The sequence below is a fragment of the Lagenorhynchus albirostris genome, chromosome 14 (assembly GCF_949774975.1).
Source record: "Lagenorhynchus albirostris chromosome 14, mLagAlb1.1, whole genome shotgun sequence".
In the NCBI taxonomy this organism is placed as follows: Eukaryota; Metazoa; Chordata; class Mammalia; order Artiodactyla; family Delphinidae; genus Lagenorhynchus; species Lagenorhynchus albirostris.
This window is the reverse complement of record NC_083108.1, coordinates 31,681,825-31,699,851: the sequence shown is the minus strand read 5'-3', so window position 1 is coordinate 31,699,851 and position 18,027 is coordinate 31,681,825. Positions and strand designations below refer to the sequence as shown.

The 18,027-nt window shown below is 37.8% G+C and overlaps 1 protein-coding gene across 5 annotated transcripts in view; it reads left to right on the top strand.

Annotated features, from left to right (window-relative positions):
• PIK3C3 (phosphatidylinositol 3-kinase catalytic subunit type 3) overlaps positions 1–18,027 on the top strand; it is a 152,237-nt gene that overhangs the window by 23,203 nt on the left and 111,007 nt on the right. The gene's annotated exons all lie outside the window — the stretch shown is intronic.

Below are 18,027 nucleotides of genomic sequence, written 5' to 3'. Positions count from 1 at the left end.
ATGAGCCAAAATAAATAGCATAGTGATGATTTTCAAACTGCAATTTAAGGGAGTTTATTCAGTTAAAGAACTGCTTTAGTCCTGGCTGCCTGGGGATAATAGGACAAGAGGGCTGTGAAATGAAGATGAGCTATTTAAATGGCCTATAAAGAGACAATGTTAGATAATTATTAAGCAAAGAACCTCAAACTCAAGCTGTACTGAATATTCTTACTCTGACTTATTGATAGAACTGAAAGTTAAATTATAAGTACAGTATGAATAATGGAATTTTAAAAGACTGATTTCTAGGTTTAACATTTTTTAAAAAGTCAAATCCTTTCAGAATAGTTTTAGTGGAATTAACCTCTAATGATTTTATTTTGTGGACATGCCTAGTTTTCCTTTGAGGAAAAATTGAGTGTGAGAAAAGGAAACAAAACTGAATAGTCTTGGGACTTCCCTGGTGGTGCAGTGGTTAAGAATCCACCTGCTAATGCAGGGAACATGGGTTCAAGCCCTGGTCCTGGAAGATCCTACATGCTGCGGAGCAACTAAGCCCATGCGCCACAACTACCGAGCCTGTGCTCTGGAGTCCACAAGCCACAACTACTGAAGCCTGCGTGTCTAGAGCCTGTGCTCCGCAGCAAGAGAAGCCACCGCAGTGAGAAGCCCGCTCACTGCAACGAAGAGTAGCCCTCGCTTGCTACAACTAGAGAAAGCCCGCGGAAGCAATGAAGACCCAACACAGCCAAAAATAAAATAAAATAAGTAAATAAATTTTAAAAAAACTGAATAGTCTTTCGTTTAGTTCTTATTTTTTATGACTTGCATTTCTTAGACTTAGTAGGGAACAGGAAGAAAATTAATATATTGAAATAAACTCTTTCCCCTATCTTCCTCGTTATCTTCTCTTTCCCATCTCTAAATTTCCCTAATTAATTTTTTACTAACATAGTAACTTTCTGTTTGAATTGATTTGTGAAAATAATCAAAGCCCATACCTCTTGGGCATTTATTACTCTTTGATTGTCCATGACTGGCCTTTTAATGATTGTGGGCCTTAATTGAGCAAATTTGCCCATTGTTCCCATCTGCTCCATTTTTCAGCTTGTCGTATTGTAAGAGTTTTATGACTAGGATACATATCCACCTGGGGTTTTGGATGTGACTACCAAGCTTTAGTGTTTGATTTATATTTGAATCCATGTCTTTAGACATGAAAGGTTAGTGCAAAAGCATGCTTCTCCACTCTCTTCTCTTCATTTTAGCAGCTCTGCTTGATGTCTTTGGAATGTGCTTTAGTTTCTGTCAGTTTGATTAAGAGGAGGCAAAGAGAAAGCAATGACTATTTGAAAAATGCGTTGTGGTCTGTGTGACGCAGATGGGGTGGAGAATGTTAGGTAGAGTATATAGGTGAGCATTGCTACAGGGAAGTTGTGGTAAGATGTGGTGATGTTTCAGGCTGACCCTCAGAGTGCCTACATGGGGTCATTCTGGGTCCAGGGTCCAGACTCAGGTTTATAACAATAGGAACTGGATTTTTTTAGTTCATCCAGGAAAAATTAGTATCTTGAGAATAGGTTCATGCCAATCAATTCAAGGGGTTATTTTTAATCTAGAGCTGTACTGTCTAAGATAATAGCCACAATTCACATGTGGCAATTTAAGTTAATCAAAATTAAATTTAATTTAAAATTCACTTGCTGTGTTACCATAATCACATTTCAAGTGCTGAATAGCCACATGTGGCTAGCAGCTACCTAGTAGACAGTGCAGGTGTGGAGTATTCCCATTATTGCTGTTCTATTGAGCAGCCCTGGTCTAGAGTACCAATTTACTAATTTGTATTGGGTGAGTAACCATATCACCTTTCTGGTAGCCATAATACTTGTGTCTGCTATCCAGGACACCATTTTTTAAGGCAGTTTGGAAATTAAATTAGTCTTCAGGAGTTATTAATTTCTTAGTGAGCCATGAAGGAGCCTGAAGGAGCTACAAAGTTTTGTGAGATATTTCTCTCAGTATGGGGAAATCTTAAAAGGACTCTTCCTCTTTCTCTCATGACATTGTCTTTCTAGTTGCAGGATTACGTGAATATGCTGGCTACACTGTATGTTTTGAATAAACATTGACAAATAATCATGATCACAAAATAATCCTTTACAATTGAGATTAATATAACAAGAAGTTTTCTGGTTACATACTTCTGTGAAATGGGATTGAGGCTATTTATTTTAAATTATTTTATTGTACTGTTTGACCTGCCAAAATATTTGCCCTTGAAAGACAATATTTTACATTGAATGCACTGCATTGAATGGGTACTTGTTTTGAGGTATTAATTTAGAGGAGCTCACTGAGATTTTTATTTTAAGTATGTGGAAAAGTCTTCTATATCCACCATCATCACTTGCTATGTTGAAGACACACTTCTAAATGCTGGAGATTTAAGAATTATGTTACTAGGTTGAAGCTGTCATTATTACTAGTGCCATTATGAGGAATAATAATAATAACTATAATAATCTCCTTACATGCATAAAGTGCTTTAATAGCTCTAAAACCCTTTACATGGATCAAGAACTAAAAATGGAGCTGTGATTAAAATCATGGCTTTGGAGACCATTTTTCATTCAGATTCCAGTTGTGTTCTCTTGTTTACATGTGATCTCAGATTAGCTACTTAACATTTACTAAGCCGTGAATTCCTCATCTTTAAAGAGGAATAAGGGTTATATCTACTTTTCTGAGTTACTGTGAAAAATAAATATAAATGAGATAAAATATTTAGTTTTTAACATACTGTGGGACAGTACTGAGCACTAATAAATGTTAGCTGTTGTTACTTGATCTTATTTGCTTTCATTTAATTCTAACAAGTTTAATGATTAGACTTGTAATACAGTATGTTTTTTGTCTCCCTTTTATTTATGTATTTATTTATTTAACATCTTTATTGGAGTATAATTGCTTTACAATGGTGTGTTAGTTTCTGCTGTATAACAAAGTGAATCAGCTATATATATACATATACATATATCCCCATAACTCTTCTCTCTTGCGTCTCCCTCCCTTCCTCCCTCCCTATCCCACCCCTCTAGGTGGTCACAAAACACCGAGCTGATCTCCCTGTGCTATGTGGCTGCTTCCCACTAGCTATCTGTTTTACATTTGGTAGTGTATATACGTACGTGCGTGCGTGCCACTCTCTCACTTTGTCCCAGCTTACCCTTCTGCCTCCCCGTGTCCTCAAGTACATTCTCTAGTAGGTCTGCGTCTTTATTCCTGTCCTGCCCCTAGGTTCTTCATGACGATTTCTTCTTCTTTTAGATTCCATATATATGTGTTAGCATATGGTATTTGTTTTTCTCTTTCTGAATTACTTCACTCTGTATGACAGACTCTAGGTCCATCCACCTCACTACAAATAACTCAAACTTCGTTTCATTTTATGGCTGAGTAATATTCCATTGTATATATGTGCCACATCTTCTTTATCCATTCATCTATCGATGGACACTTAGGTTGCTTCCATGTCCTGGCTATTGTAAAAAGAGCTGCAGTGAACACTGTGGTGCATGACTCTTTGAATTATGGTTTTCTCAGGGTATATGCCCAGTAGTGGGATTGCTGGGTCAAATGGTAGCTCTATTTTTAGTTCTTTTTAAACTTGCTTTTTAATTTATTTATTTATTTATTTATTTTTGGCTGTGTTGGGTCTTCGTTTCTGTGTGAGGGCTTTCTTTAGTTGCGGCAAGTGGGCGCCACTCTTCATTGTGGTGTGTGGGCCTCTCACTCACAGCCTCTCGTTGCGGAGCACAGGCTCCAGACGCGCAGGCTCAGTAGTTGTGGCTCACGGGCCTAGTTGCTCCGCAGCATGTGGCATCTTCCCAGACGAGGGCTCTAACCCACGTCCCCTGCATTGGCAGGCAGATTCTCAACCACTGCATCACTAGGGAAGCCCATATTTTTAGTTTTTTAAGGAACCTCATACTGTTCTCCATAGTGGCTGTATCAATTTACATTCCCACCAACAGTGCAAGAGGGTTCCCTTTTCTCCACACCCTCTCCAGCATTTACAGTTTGTAGATTTTTTGATGATGGCCATTCTGACCTGTGTGAGGTGATATCTCATTGTAGTTTTGATTTGCATTTCTCTAATGATTAATGGTGTTGAGCATTCTTTCATGTGTTTGTTGGCAATCTGTATATCTTCTTTGGAGAAATATCTATTTAGGTCTTCTGCCCATTTTTGGATTGGGTTGTTTGTTTTTTTGATATTGAGCTGCATGACCCACTTGTAAATTTTGAAGATTAATCCTTTGTCAGTTGCTTCATTCGCATATATTTTCTCCCATTCAGAGGGTTGTCTTTTTGGCTTGTTTATGGTTTCTTTTGGTGTGCAAAAGCTTTGAAGTTTCATTAGGTTCCATTTGTTTATTTTTGTTTTTATTTCCATTTCTTTAGGAGGTGGGTCAAAAAGGATTTTGTTTTGATTTATGTCATAGAGTGTTCTGCCTATGTTTTCCTCTAAGAGTTTTAAAGTGTCTGGCCTTACATTTAGGTCTTTAATCCATTTTGAGTCTATTTTTGTGTATGGTGTTAGGGAGTGTTCTAATTTCATTCTTTTACATGTACCTGTCCAGTTTTCCCAGCACCACTTACTGAAGAGGCTGTGTTTTCTCCATTGTATATTTTTGCCTCCTCTATCGAAAATAAGATGACCATATGTGTGTGAGTTTATCTCTGGGCTTTCTATCCTGTTCTATTTATCTATATGTCTGTTTGTGCCAGTACCATACTGTCTTGATTACTCTAGCTTTGTAGTGTAGTCTGAAGTCAGGGAGCCTGATTCCTCCAGCTCCGTTTTTCTTTCTCAAGATTGCTTTGATTATTCGGGGTCTTTTGTGTTTCCATACAAATTGGGAAATTTTTTGTTCTAGTTCTGTGAAAAAAGCCGATGGTAGTTTGATAGGGATTGCATCGAATCTGTAGATTGCTTTGGGTAGTATAGTAATTTTCACACTGTTGATTCTTCCAATCCAAGAACATGGTATATCTCTCCATCTGTTTGTATCATCTTTAATTTCTTGCATCAGTGTCTTATAGTTTTCTGCATACAGGTCTTTTGTCTCCTTAGGTAGGTTTATTCCTAGGTATTTTATTCTTTTTGTTGCAGCTGTAAATGAGAGTGTTTCCTTAATTTCACTTGCAGATTTTTCATCATTAGTGTATAGGGAAGCAAGAGAATTCTTTGCATTAATTTTGTATTCTACTACTTTACCAAATTCTTGGATTAGCTCTAGTAGTTTTCTTGTACCCTCTTTAGGATTCTCTGTGTTTAGTATCATGTCATCTGCAAACAGTGACAGCTTTACTTCTTCTTTTCCGATTTGGATTCCTTTCATTTCTTTTTCTTCTCTGATTGCCATGGCTAGGACTTCCAAAACTATGTTGAATAATAGTGGTGAGAGTGGGCTACCGTGTCTTCTTTGTGATCTTGGTGCAGATGGTTTCAGTTTTTCACCATTGAGGACAGTGTTGGCTATGGGTTTGTCATATATGGCCTTTATTATGTTGAGGTAAGTTCTCTCTATGTCTACTTTTTGGAGAGTTTTTATCATAAGTGAGTGTTGAATTTTGTCAAAACCTTTTTCTTCATCTATTAAGATGATCATATGGTTTTTATTATTCAATTTGTTAATATGGTGTATCACATTGATTGATTTGTGTATATTGAAGAATGCTTGCGTTCCTGGGATGAACCCTACTTGATCATGGTGTATGATCCTTTTAACATGCTATTGGATTCTGTTTGCTACTATTTTGTTGAGGATTTTTGCATCTGTGTTTATCAGTGATCATGGCCTGTAGTTTTCTTTCTTTGTGACATCTTTGTCTGGTTTTGGTATCAGGATGATGGTCACCTCATAGAATGAGTTTGGGAGTTTTCCTCCCTCTGCTATATTTTGGAAGGGTTTGAGAAGGATAAGTGTTAGCTCTTCTCTAAATGTTTAATAGAATTTGCCTGTGAAGCCATCTGGTCCTGGGCCTTTTTTTGTTGGAAGATTTTTAATCACGGTTTCAATTTCAGTGCCTGTTATTGGTCTGTTTATATTTTCTCTTTCTTCCTGGTTCAGTCTCGGAAGGTTGTGCTTTTCTAAGAATTTGTCCATTTCTTCCAGGTTGTCCATTTTATTGGCATATAGTTCCTTGTAGTAATCTGTCATGATCCTTTGTATTTCTGCAGTGTCAGTTGTTACTTTTCCTTTTTCATTTCTAATTCTTTGTTGTGGTCATCTCCCTTTTTTTCTTGATGTGTCTGGCTCTTGGTTTATCAATTTTGTTTATCTTCTCAAAGAACCAGCTTTTAGTTTTATTGATCTTTGCTATTGTTTCTTTTTCACTTATTTCTGATCTGATTTTTATGATTTCTTTCCTTCTGCTAACTTTGGGGTTTTTTTGTTCTTCTTTCTCTAATTGCTTTATGTGTAAGATTAGGTTGTTTATTTGAGATGTTTCTTGTTTCTTAAGGTAGGATTGTATTGCTATAAAATTCCCTCTTAGAACTGCTTTTGCTGCATTCCATAGGTTTTGGGTTGTCGTGTTTTCATTGTCATTTGTTTCTAGGTATTTTTTGATTTCCTCTTTGATTTCTTCAGTGTTCTTTCGGTTATTACGTAGTGTATTGTTTAACGTCCATGTGCTTGTATTTTTTACAGATTTTTCCCTGTAGTTGATATCTAGTCTCATAGTGTTGTGTTTGGAAAAGACACTTGATATGATTTCAATTTTCTTAAATTTACCAAGGCTTGATTTGTGACCAAAATATGATCTATCCTGAAGAATGTTCCATGAGCACTTGAGAAGAGAGTGTATTCTGTTGTTTTTGGATAGACTGTCCTATAAATGTCAGTGAAGACCATCTTGTTTAATGTATCATTTAAAGCTTGTATTTCCTTATTTATATTCATTTTGGATGATCTGTCCATTGGTGAAAGTGGGGTGTTAACATCCCCTACTGTGATTGTGTTACTCTCAATTTCCCCTTTTATGGCTGTTAGCATTTGCCTTATGTATTGAGGTGCTCCTATGTTGGGTGCGCAGATATTTATCATTGTTATATCTTCTTCTTGGATGTATCCCTGATCATTATGTAGTGTCCTTCTTTGTCTCTTTTAATAGTCTTTGTTTTAAAGTCTATTTTGTCTGATATGAGAATTGCTACTCCAGCTTTCTTTTGATTTCCATTTGCATGGAACATCTTTTCCATCCCCTCACTTTCAGTCTGTATGTGTCCCTAGGTCTGAAGTGCGTCTCTTGTAGACAGCATATATACAGCACTCGTTTTTGTATCCATTCAGCCAGTCTATATCTTTTGGTTGGAGCATTTAATTTGTTTACATTTAGCTAATTATCGATATGTATGTTCCTATTATCATTTTCTCAATTGTTTTGGGTTTGTTGTTGTAGGTCTTTTCCTTCTCTTGTGTTTCCTGCCTAGAGAAGTTCCTTTAGCATTTGTTGTAAAGCTGGTTTGGTGGTGCTGAACTCTCTCAACTTTTGCTTGTCTGTAAAGTTTTTAATTTCTCCATCAAATCTGAATGAGATCCTTGCTGGGTAGAGTAATCTTGGTTGTAGGCTTTTCCCTTTCATCATCTTAACTATGTCCTGCCACTGCCTTCTGTCTTGCAGAGTTTCTGCTGAAAGATCGCTGTTAACCTTATGGGGAATCCCTTGTATGTTATTTGTTGTTTTTCCCTTGCTGCTTTTAATATTTTTTCTTTGTTTTTAATTTTTGATTGTTTGATTAATATATATCTTGCCATGTTTCTCCTTGGATTTATCCTGTGTGGGACTCTGTGCGCTTCCTGGACTTGATTAACTATTTCCTTTCCCATATTAGGGAAGTTTTCCACTATAATCTCTTCAAATAATTTCTCAGTCCCTTTCTTTGTCTCTTCTTCTTCTTGGCACCCTATAATTCTAATGTTGGTGCTTTTAATGTTGTCCCAGAGGTCTCTGAGACTGTCCTCAATTCTTTTCATTCTTTTTTCTTTATTCTGCTCTGCAGTGGTTATTTCCACTATTCTATCTTCCAGGTCACTTATCTGTTCTTTTGCCTCAGTTATTCTGCTATCGACTCCTTCTAGAGAATTTTAAATTTCATTTATTATGTGGTTCATCATTGTTTGTTTCCTCTTTAGTTTTTCTAGGTCCTTGTTAAACGTTTCTTGTATTTTCTCCATTCTATTTTCAAGATTTTGGATCATCGTTACTATCATTATTCTGAATTCTTTTTCAAGTAGACTGGCTATTTCCTCCTCATTTGTTTGGTCTGGTGGGTTTTTACCTTGCTCCTTTATCTGCTGTGTGTTTCTGTGTCTTCTCGTATTGCTTAACTTACTGTGTTTGGGGTCTCCTTTTTGCAGGCTGCAGGTTGTTAGTTCCCTTTGTTTTTGGTGTCTGCCCCCAGTTGCTAAGGCTGTTTCAGTGGGTTGTGTAGGCTTCCTGGTGGAGGGGACTAGTGCCTGTGTTCTGGTGAATGAGGCTGGATCTTCTCTCTGGTGGGCAGGTCCGTGTCTGGTGGTGTTTTTCGGGGTACCTGTGAACTTATTATGATTTTAGGCAGCCTCTCTGCTAATGGGTGGGGTTGTGTTCCTGTCTTGCTAGTTGTTTGGCATAGGGTTTCCAGCACTGGAGCTTGCTGGTCGAGTGGAGCTGGGTCTTGGCATTGAGATGGAGATCTCTGCGAGATTTTCGCTGTTTGATGTTACGTGGAGCTGGGAGGTCTCTGGTGACCAGCGTCCTGAACTTGCCTCTCCCACCTCAGAGGCACAGGCCTGGTGCCTGGCCGGAGCACCAAGACCCTGTCATCCTCACAGCTCAGAATAAAAGGGAGAAAGAAAGAAAGAAAGAAAGAAAGAGAAAAAATAAATTATTAAAATAAAAAATAATTATTAAAAAAATTTATAAATTAATTAAAAAAAGAATGAAAGAACGAAGAGAGCAACCAAACCAGAAGACAAATCCACCAATGATAACAAGCGCTAAAAACTATACTAAAAGAAAAAACGGAAAGACAGAACCCTAGGACAGATGGTAAAAGCAAAGGTATACAGGCAACATCACACCCAGAAGCATATACATACACACTCACAAAAAGAGAAAAAGGAAAAAATATATATATACCTTGTTGCTCTCAAAGTCCACCACTTCAATTTTGGGATGATTCTTTGTCTATTCAGGTATTCCAGAGATGCAGGGTACATCAAGCTGATTGTGGAGATTTAATCTGCTGCTCCTGAGGCTGCTGGGAGAGGTTTCCCTTTCTTTGTTCACACAGGTCCTGGGGTTCAGCTTTGGATTTGGATCCGCCTCTGCATGTAGTGTCCTGAGGGCCTCTGTTCCAGCTCAGACAGGATGTGGTTAAAGTAGCAGCTGATTAGGGGCCTCTGGCTCATTGAAGCCAGGGGGAGGGAGGGGCACGGAATTTGGGGCGAGCCTGTGACAGCAGAGGCCGGCATGACAGCAGCCTGAAGCGCACCGTGTGTTCTCCCAGGGAAGTTGTCCCTGGATCACGGGACCCTGGCAGTGGCGGGCTGCACGGGCTCCCAGGAGGGGAGGTGTGGATAGTGACCTGTGCTTGCACACAGACTTCTTGGTGGCTGCAGCAACAGCCTTAGCGTCTCATGCTGGTCTCTGGGGTCTGTGCTGATAGCTGCAGCTCGCATCTGTCTCTGGAGCTCGTTTAGGTGGTGCTCTTAATCACTGCTCCTCGTGCACCGCGAAACAAAGAGGCAAGAAAAAACCTCTTGCCTCTTAGACAGTTCCAGACCTTTTCCCGGATTCCCTGCCAGCTAGCTGTGGCGCACTTGCCCCCTTCAGGCTATGTTCACGCAGCCAACCCCAGTCCTCTCCCAGAGATCTGCTCCCCGAAGCTGGAGCCTCGTCTCCCAGTCCCCACTCGTCCCAGGGTGAGTAGACAAGCCTCTCGATCTGGTGAGTGCTGGTCAGCATCGATCGTCTGTGCGGGAATCTTTCTGCTTTGCCCTCTCCACCCCTGTTGCTGCTCTCTCCTCCATGGCTCCGAAGCTTCCCTTCTTCCGCCACCCGCAGTCTCTGCCCACGAAGGAGCTTCCTAGTGTGTGGAAACCTTTCCTCCTTCACAGCTCCCTCCCACTGGTGCAGGTCCCATCCCTGTTCTTTTGTCTCTGTTTTTTCTTTTTTCTTTTACCCTACCCAGGTACGTGGGGAGTTTCTTGCCTTTTGGGAGGTCTGAGTTGTTCTGCCAGTGTTCAGTAGGTGTTCTGTAGGAGTTGTTCCACGTGTAGATGTATTTCTGGTGTATCTGTGGGGAGGAAGGTGATCTCCACTTCTTACTCTTCTGCCATCTTGAAGCTCCTCTATACAGTATTTTGTAACTCATGAAATATACATTGTTTTTAAACTCCTGAAAAGATGGAAGCTTAGAGAAGTTAAGTGATTTATGTTAACTTTTCAAATAAACAGTAAGTTATAGAACCAGGATCTAAAATCAGGTCTTTAAATCCTTTATGTAAACATCTTTCCAAAGAAAAGTATCAGTGAAGTGTTTTAGGTTTAAGGATTGTGAAGAATTAGTTTGCATAGAGAATGTGTCGTTCTTATCAAGAAGATTAAAGTGGAAAAATAGGAGAAAAGGCAGAGGGAGTATGAAATGAAACAATATATATTCCTGCAGGTCCTTAGGTATAGCATAAAAGATGGTGCCTAGTGACTCAATAAACAGTGACTTGCCTGTGGTGAATGAGCACCCATTAAATATTTGTGCTATAAATGAACTCGTGTTACAAATAGTACTTAGGCTTCAGTTGTTGTTACTGTTACCTAGTGCAAACACCTAGTGCTTGCCACATAACAGGCCAATTAATGGAGAGACTAGGTGTTGGGGCAAGGAAAAGTGATTTTACTTTGAAAGCCAACAGACTGAGAAGATGGTGGACTAGTGTCCCAAAGAACCATTTTGCCCGAGGTAGAATTTAGGCTTCTTTTATACTAAAAGGGTGTGTCTGGTTGTTACAAACTTTTTTTTTTTTAATTGAAGAATCGTTCATTTGCAGTGTTGTATTAGTTTCAGGTATACAGCAAAGTGATTCAGTGATATATATGTGTACATATACATATACAGACACATAAACTTTTCAGATTCTTTTCCATTATAGGTTATTACAAGATATTATAGAGTTCCCTGTGCTATATGGTAGGTCCTTGTTGTTTATCTATTTTATATATAGTTGTGTGTATCTGTTAATCCGAAACTCCTAATTTATTCCCTCCCTAATTTCTCCTTTGGTAACCATAAGTTTGTTTTCTATGTCTGTGAGTCTGTCTCTGTTTTGTAAATATGTTCATTTATATCCATTTTTTGGGTCCATATGTAAGTGATATCATGATATTTGTCTTTTTCTTTTCTTTCTCTGTCTGACTTACTTCCCTAGTATGGCTAATCTCTAGGTCTATTCAATGTTGCTGCAAATGGCAAAATTGTATTCTTTTTTATGGCTGAGTAGTGGAATATAACATATATAATATATATAATAGAAAATATATATGCATGCCACATCTTCTTTATCAGTTCATCTGTCTATAGACACTTAGGTTGCTTCCATATATTGGCTGTTGTAAGTAGTGCTGCTGTGAATCTTGGGGCGCATGTATCTTTTTGAACTAGTTTTTATCTTTTCCATATATATGCCCAGGAGTGGGATTTCTGGATTACATGGTAACTCTGTTTTTAGTGTTTTAAGAAACCTATGTACTGTTCTCCATAGTGGCCACACCAATTTACATGTTCACCGACAGTGTGGGAGGATTCCCTTTTCTCCACACCCTCTCCAGCATCTATTATTTGCAGACATTTTGATGATGGCCATTCTGACTGGTGTGAGGTGAGGTATCATTGTAGTTTTGATTTGCATTTCTCTAATAATTATCAGTGGTGAGCATCTTTTCATGTGCCTGTTGGCCATCTGTATGTCTTCTTTAGAGAAGTGTATGTTTAGGTCTTCTGCCCACTTTTTGATTGGGTGTGGGTTTTGTTTTGTTTTGTTTTGTTTTTGATATTGAGCTATATGAACTGTTTGTATATTTTGTAAATTAAGCCCTTGTTAGTCACATTGCTTGCAGATATTTTCTCCCACTCCGTAGGTTGTCTTTTCATTTTGCGTATAGTTTTATTTGCTGTGCAAAAGCTTACAAGTTTGATTAGGTCCCATTTGTTTACTTTTGCTTTTATTTCTTTTGCTTTGGGAGACTGATCTAAGAAAGTATTGCTACGACTTAATGTCAGAGAATGTTTTGCCTATGTTCTCTTCTAGGAATTTTATAGTGTCATGTCTTATATTTAAGTCTTTAAGCCATTTTGAGTTTATTTTTGTGTTTGGTGTGAAGGAGTATACTAACTTCATTGATTTACATGTGGCTGAAAGGACACTTTTTTTTAATGTAAAGAGACATTACAGAGAATACCAACTTTCCCCGGAAAGCCCTAACATAAAATTAATTGAAGGTATCTCTAGGAACTTCATGTTATATTCTGAAAATAGTAAATTACATAATTATAATAAGGGAGACAGATCATTAATAGGTCCTATTAATAATTTATTTTCTTAAACTGATTTTACCCAGAATGTCAGTTTATTCATGAAAATTATTTCACAAAGCTACGTCAGGGTAGAAATGTATTCAGAAACCAAGAAAAGTATACTTAATCAACTTGCTATACTATAAAGAAAATGGTCTCTGAGGTTGTTTCCTTTTCAGAATAGCTGAAAAAAAATCATCATGATGATGACACTGTTATGATTCCTGTAATTAACAGAGAGAGTAGAGTCCAGCTGACCACATTCTATCAATGAAAAATGTCCACAAATACAGAAATAGCTGGTTATTCAATGAGCCACTGTGAGAGCTATAAATCAGGGTTTTTGACTGCCAGTCTTTCTACCCAGTTATAATGTACCTCATTACTATTTAAATCTTCCATAAATTTTGTTCCATTAATTTTAAAAGCATAAATTAAAAGGTTATGCTTTTAATTACCAAAACACCTCCCTGAAAATTCCATGTTCCTCATTTCTCTAAAATCTAACTACAAATATCATGTGGGTACTGTTTTAAAAGTCCACGTAAGTCATCACTTTGATAATCTGTTCTTGGATTTATAAACAAAAATGATATCTAGCTTATAAATCACATTTATAAAACTCAAAACATTTGCCAACCTTACATCTCTTTCTTTCTCTAGGTTCCTCTAACATCAATAGCAGATAAGCAAATAATGTTTGGTTTGGTTTCTGGTTTCAGTAATGTGGAAGACTAAGATAAACTGAAATTCCTCCCCCAACAAACAGCTAATAATATGAAGTAGCAGTAAAATAGGTATAACCACTTAGGAAGGTAAGCCCTACAAAAGATGAGTTTGCAATCTAAAATTTTAAACCAATGGAAGCCAAAATCAGTAATCATAACAAACAACTGGAATATATGCACCAGAAATTCAGATAATGGAATACTGAAAATTAAAAAAAACTATTTAAAAATAAAACAGTAATATAAAACATAAAGAATCAGAACAAAAAGGAACAAGATATTATTTACTACTATAGCTATATAGTGAAACTTAATATTGGTTAGAGTAATTCTTCCCCCTTTATTCTCCTTTCTTCAAACTCAAGTGGTTTTATAAGCTGGACCTACAAAGCCTGCTGAGATCAATATGACCATGATACCAAAGCTAGAGAAGAAAAGTGAAAGAAAGGAAAATTATAGACAGTTCTCAGTTATAAATACAGATGCAAAATTTCAGCATAAAATTAGCAAACTGAATCAAGTGGTTAAAAAATATATCATGCCCAAACAAGATGTATTCCAAGAATGTAAGAACAGTTTAATACAGAATATCTATTAGTGTACATTATTATCACAGTATTGAGTGTTTCAGGGGTCCCCCAAGATGAGATGATGAAAACACAGGACTTAGAGGCAGTTGTACAGCTAAGATTGATTATAAGCAACACAGTAAGAATATACAACTAGATGGTTCAGTAAAAGAAAAAGATATAGGTGGGGTCTGGAGAAATCCATACGCAGGCTTCCTATGCTTCCCCTTCCCAGCCCAGGAAGAGACACTGAGTGTGCTGCTTTCTTCAGGAAGAAAAATGAAGCCTTTTAGAAAAGCCCATTTGAGACTCAGAAATTAGGTTTTTTACTGGGGGTCTGGTCACACAGGCATTCTCTGCCCTCAACTACCAAAATTCTGGCCTCCCAGAAAGAAAGCAGGTGCTCACCATAAATCACAGTGTACAAACAGCCTAGCCACAGTGAAACATCTATACCCGTTAGAGAATGTTTCAGAAGTCAAGTTCTCACACATTTGCTGAGGGTCATCCTTGCAAGCAGGTCCTTCTGAAGATAGTGGCTTCAAACCTGTTGTGTTAACTATCTCCTGCATATTAAATTAAGGAGAAAAAAACATATGGTCAAATGGATTCCCAATCTTACCAACTTTTTAGTGAGTTTCAACAAACATTCATCGTATAAAGTTTTGGTAAAATAAAATAGGACTTTCTTAACCTGATATGAGAAATATACCAAGAACTGATAACCAGCATCTTACCAAATGGTTAAATGTAAGAAACATTCTCATTAAAGTCAGGAACAAAACAAGGATGCTTCTATTACTGTTCCGATTAGACATTGTACTAGAGTTTCTTGTACTAGTCAGTACAAGAAAACCGTATATATAGAGGTAAGAAATAAAAATTATTTACAGATGATGATTACATAGAAAAGTCAGAAGAACTATTAGACAAACTGTTATAAATAATAATGTTGTTAGATACAAGATTAATAACAGAAATCAGTTATTATTCCAAAATTCCTATTATTGCCGTTTTACCAATCTAAAAATAAAATCTTCAAAAGATATTTACACTAGCAACAAAAACTACATGAAATTTAGAAATAAACCAAACAGAAAATGTATAGATTTTTATCTTGGAAATCCAACAATTTCACACCTAGATTTCTACACTAAAGAAACTCACTTATGGGCATAAGGAGATATATACACGTATATTCACTTCAGCCCTGATAATAACACAAAAAGTTGAGTTTGTTGGGAGAATAAATAATAAACTGATTTACTCGTACAGTGGGATACTATACAACAGTTTAAATGAAAGCATTTGAGCTGTGTAAATTAACATGGATAAGTATCAAAAACAGCATTAAGTTTAAAAAAGCAAATTGAAATGAAAGAATTAGGGAAGTCTTTACAAATATCTGTGATTTTTTTCATCTTTTTTAAAAAGTGTGAAACAAATAAGGCAAACAATACATGTTCAGTTTTGACAGTGAATACATGGATATCTCATATTATTCTGCATACTTCTGCTTTATAATAAAAATAAAAAATTTAATTATATATATTCATAACTTTAAAACTCAGACCTAGTACTGGGAAAACAATAAGTCAACAAGTCCCATCTTACTACCTCTTTTCACTAATCTTGGAATTCAGTTACTACTTAGCCAAGTTATTTGGTTAATTCCCTTACGCTGAAGAGCACTTTGATGAAGAAGATGAAAGTCAACTAACTCAATTAGGTTGTCTAACACAGAACTACTTCTTCAATGTGCCTTTAGTGGGAAGGAAGGGAGGGAGGAAGGGACGGAGGAAAAATACGAATATTCGTTATCTTTAGGGATTTTTTTCTTCTAAATGTCAGACAATTCTTAGTGAAATTATTCAAGGCTGTAAAACTTATTTAGTGGCACCATCTATGTCATCAAAAATGCATCTTGGGCTTCCCTGGTGTCACAGTGGTTGGGAGTCCGCCTGCCGATGCGGGGGACGCGGGTTCGTGCCCCGGTCCGGGAAGATCCCACATGCCGCGGAGCGGCTGGGCCCGTGAGCCATGGCCGCTGAGCCTGCGCGTCCGGAGCCGGTGCTCCGCAACGGGAGAGGCCATAGCAGTGAGAGGCCCACATACCGCAAAAAAAAAAAAAAAAAAATGCATCTTAACTACAGGTTTTTGTATAAATAATAAGTGTAACTTTTATAAACATAATGTATTGGATTTGATTCTGTGTTGCTTTTCTTTTGTGTCATAAAAGAAGAGTTTGGGAATCTCTTATAAATTTATTCCTAATGATACATGGTAGAATCTTTTTTATCAGTCACTTTGATTTGCTTACTGTTGTCTAAGACTGTCAAAACTTTTAGATTTGTCTTGAAATCGATGGTAGCAAGTAGACTAAATTAGTTTTTGCCAGTGAAAGATTGAGCCCTAAAAGAATATCGATTCATGTTCTGTAAATCCGTTGCTGTCTTTACAGCTATAGTTTCTGCCAGAAAACTAGAAAGTAACGTGCTTTTAAGACTACATTAATCTCTGAGGAGTTAAACTGAATGGTTTCATTAAGAGGCAAATACCACTCTTCCTGAATAAGATACACATGTAAAATTTCAAAGTAAAATTGAAGATTTGAGTCTAAGACTTCATTAATCAGGAAGGTAGAAGCTTTGTAAGAATTAATTATAATAGGTGTGGGTGCAAACTCTAACATACAGATACAACTCCTTTTTTTTGTTTGTTTGTTTGCGGTATGCGGGCCTCTCACTGTTGTGGCCTCTCCCGTTGCGGAGCACAGGCTCCGGACGCGCAGGCTCAGCGGCCATGGCTCACGGGCCCAGCTGCTCTGCGGCATGTGGGATACTCCTGGACCGGGGCACGAACCTGTGTCCCCTGCATTGGCAGGTGGACTCTCAACCACTGTGCCACCAGGGAAGACCCGATACAACACCTTTTAAAATCTCAGTTTAAGTGAATACTTTTTTTTAACATCTTTATTGGAGTATAATTGCTTTACAATGGTGTGTTAGTTTCTGCTGTATAAGAAAGTGAACCAGCTATACGTATACATATATCCCCATATCCCCTCCCTCTTGCGTCTCCCTCCCATCCTCCCTATCCCACCCCTCTAGGTGGTCACAAAGCACCGAGCTGATCTTCCTGTGCTATGCGGCTGCTTCTCACTAGCTGTTTTACAGTTGGTAGTGTATATATGTCCATGCCACTCTCTCACTTCATCCCAACTTACCCTTCACCCTCCCCGTGTCCTCAAGTCCATTCTCTACGTCAGCATTTTTATTCCTGTCCTACCGCTAGGTTCTTCAGAACCATCTTTTTTTTTTTAGATTCCATGTATATGTGTTAGCATATGGTGTTTGTTTTTCTCTTTCTGACTTCACTCTGTATGACAGGCTTTAGGTTCATCCACCTCACTACAAATAGCTCAATTTTGTTTCATTTTATGGCTGAGTAATATTCCATTGTATATATGTGTCACACCTTCTGTATACATTCATCTGTCGATGGACATTTAGTTTGCTTCCATGTCCTGGCTATGATTTTCTCTAGATATATGCCCAGTAGTGGGATTGCTGGGTATATTATTTTTATTTTATTTTATTTATTTATTTTTGGCTGTGTTGCACAAGTGCTTTCTCTAGTTATGGCAAGCAGGGGCTACTCTTCGTTGCGGTGCAGAGGCTTCTCATTGCGGTGGCTTCTCTTGTGGAGCACAAGCTCTAGGTGCACGAGCTTCTCATTGTGATGGCTTCTCTTGTTGTGGAGCACAAGCTCTAGGTGTGTGGGCTTCAGTAGTTGTGGCACGCAGGCTCTAGAGCACAGGCTCTGTAGTTGTGGTGCACGGGCTTAGTTGCTCCGCAGCATGTGGGATCTTCCTGAACCAGGGCTCGAACCCGTGTTCCCTGCATTGGCAGGTGGATTCTTAACAACTCTGCCACCAGGGAAGCCCTATACAACTATATTTTGTCTTGAATTATAAATTACTGCATAGCTTGTATTTGATTTGACATGGATAGGACTCATTGTTTATTGAAGAATTATACTGTTTAATAATACAAATGTCTCAGTGAGCCACAGTGCATCCTGCAAATAGATTACTGACCAATAATGGTATTCTGTTTAATGA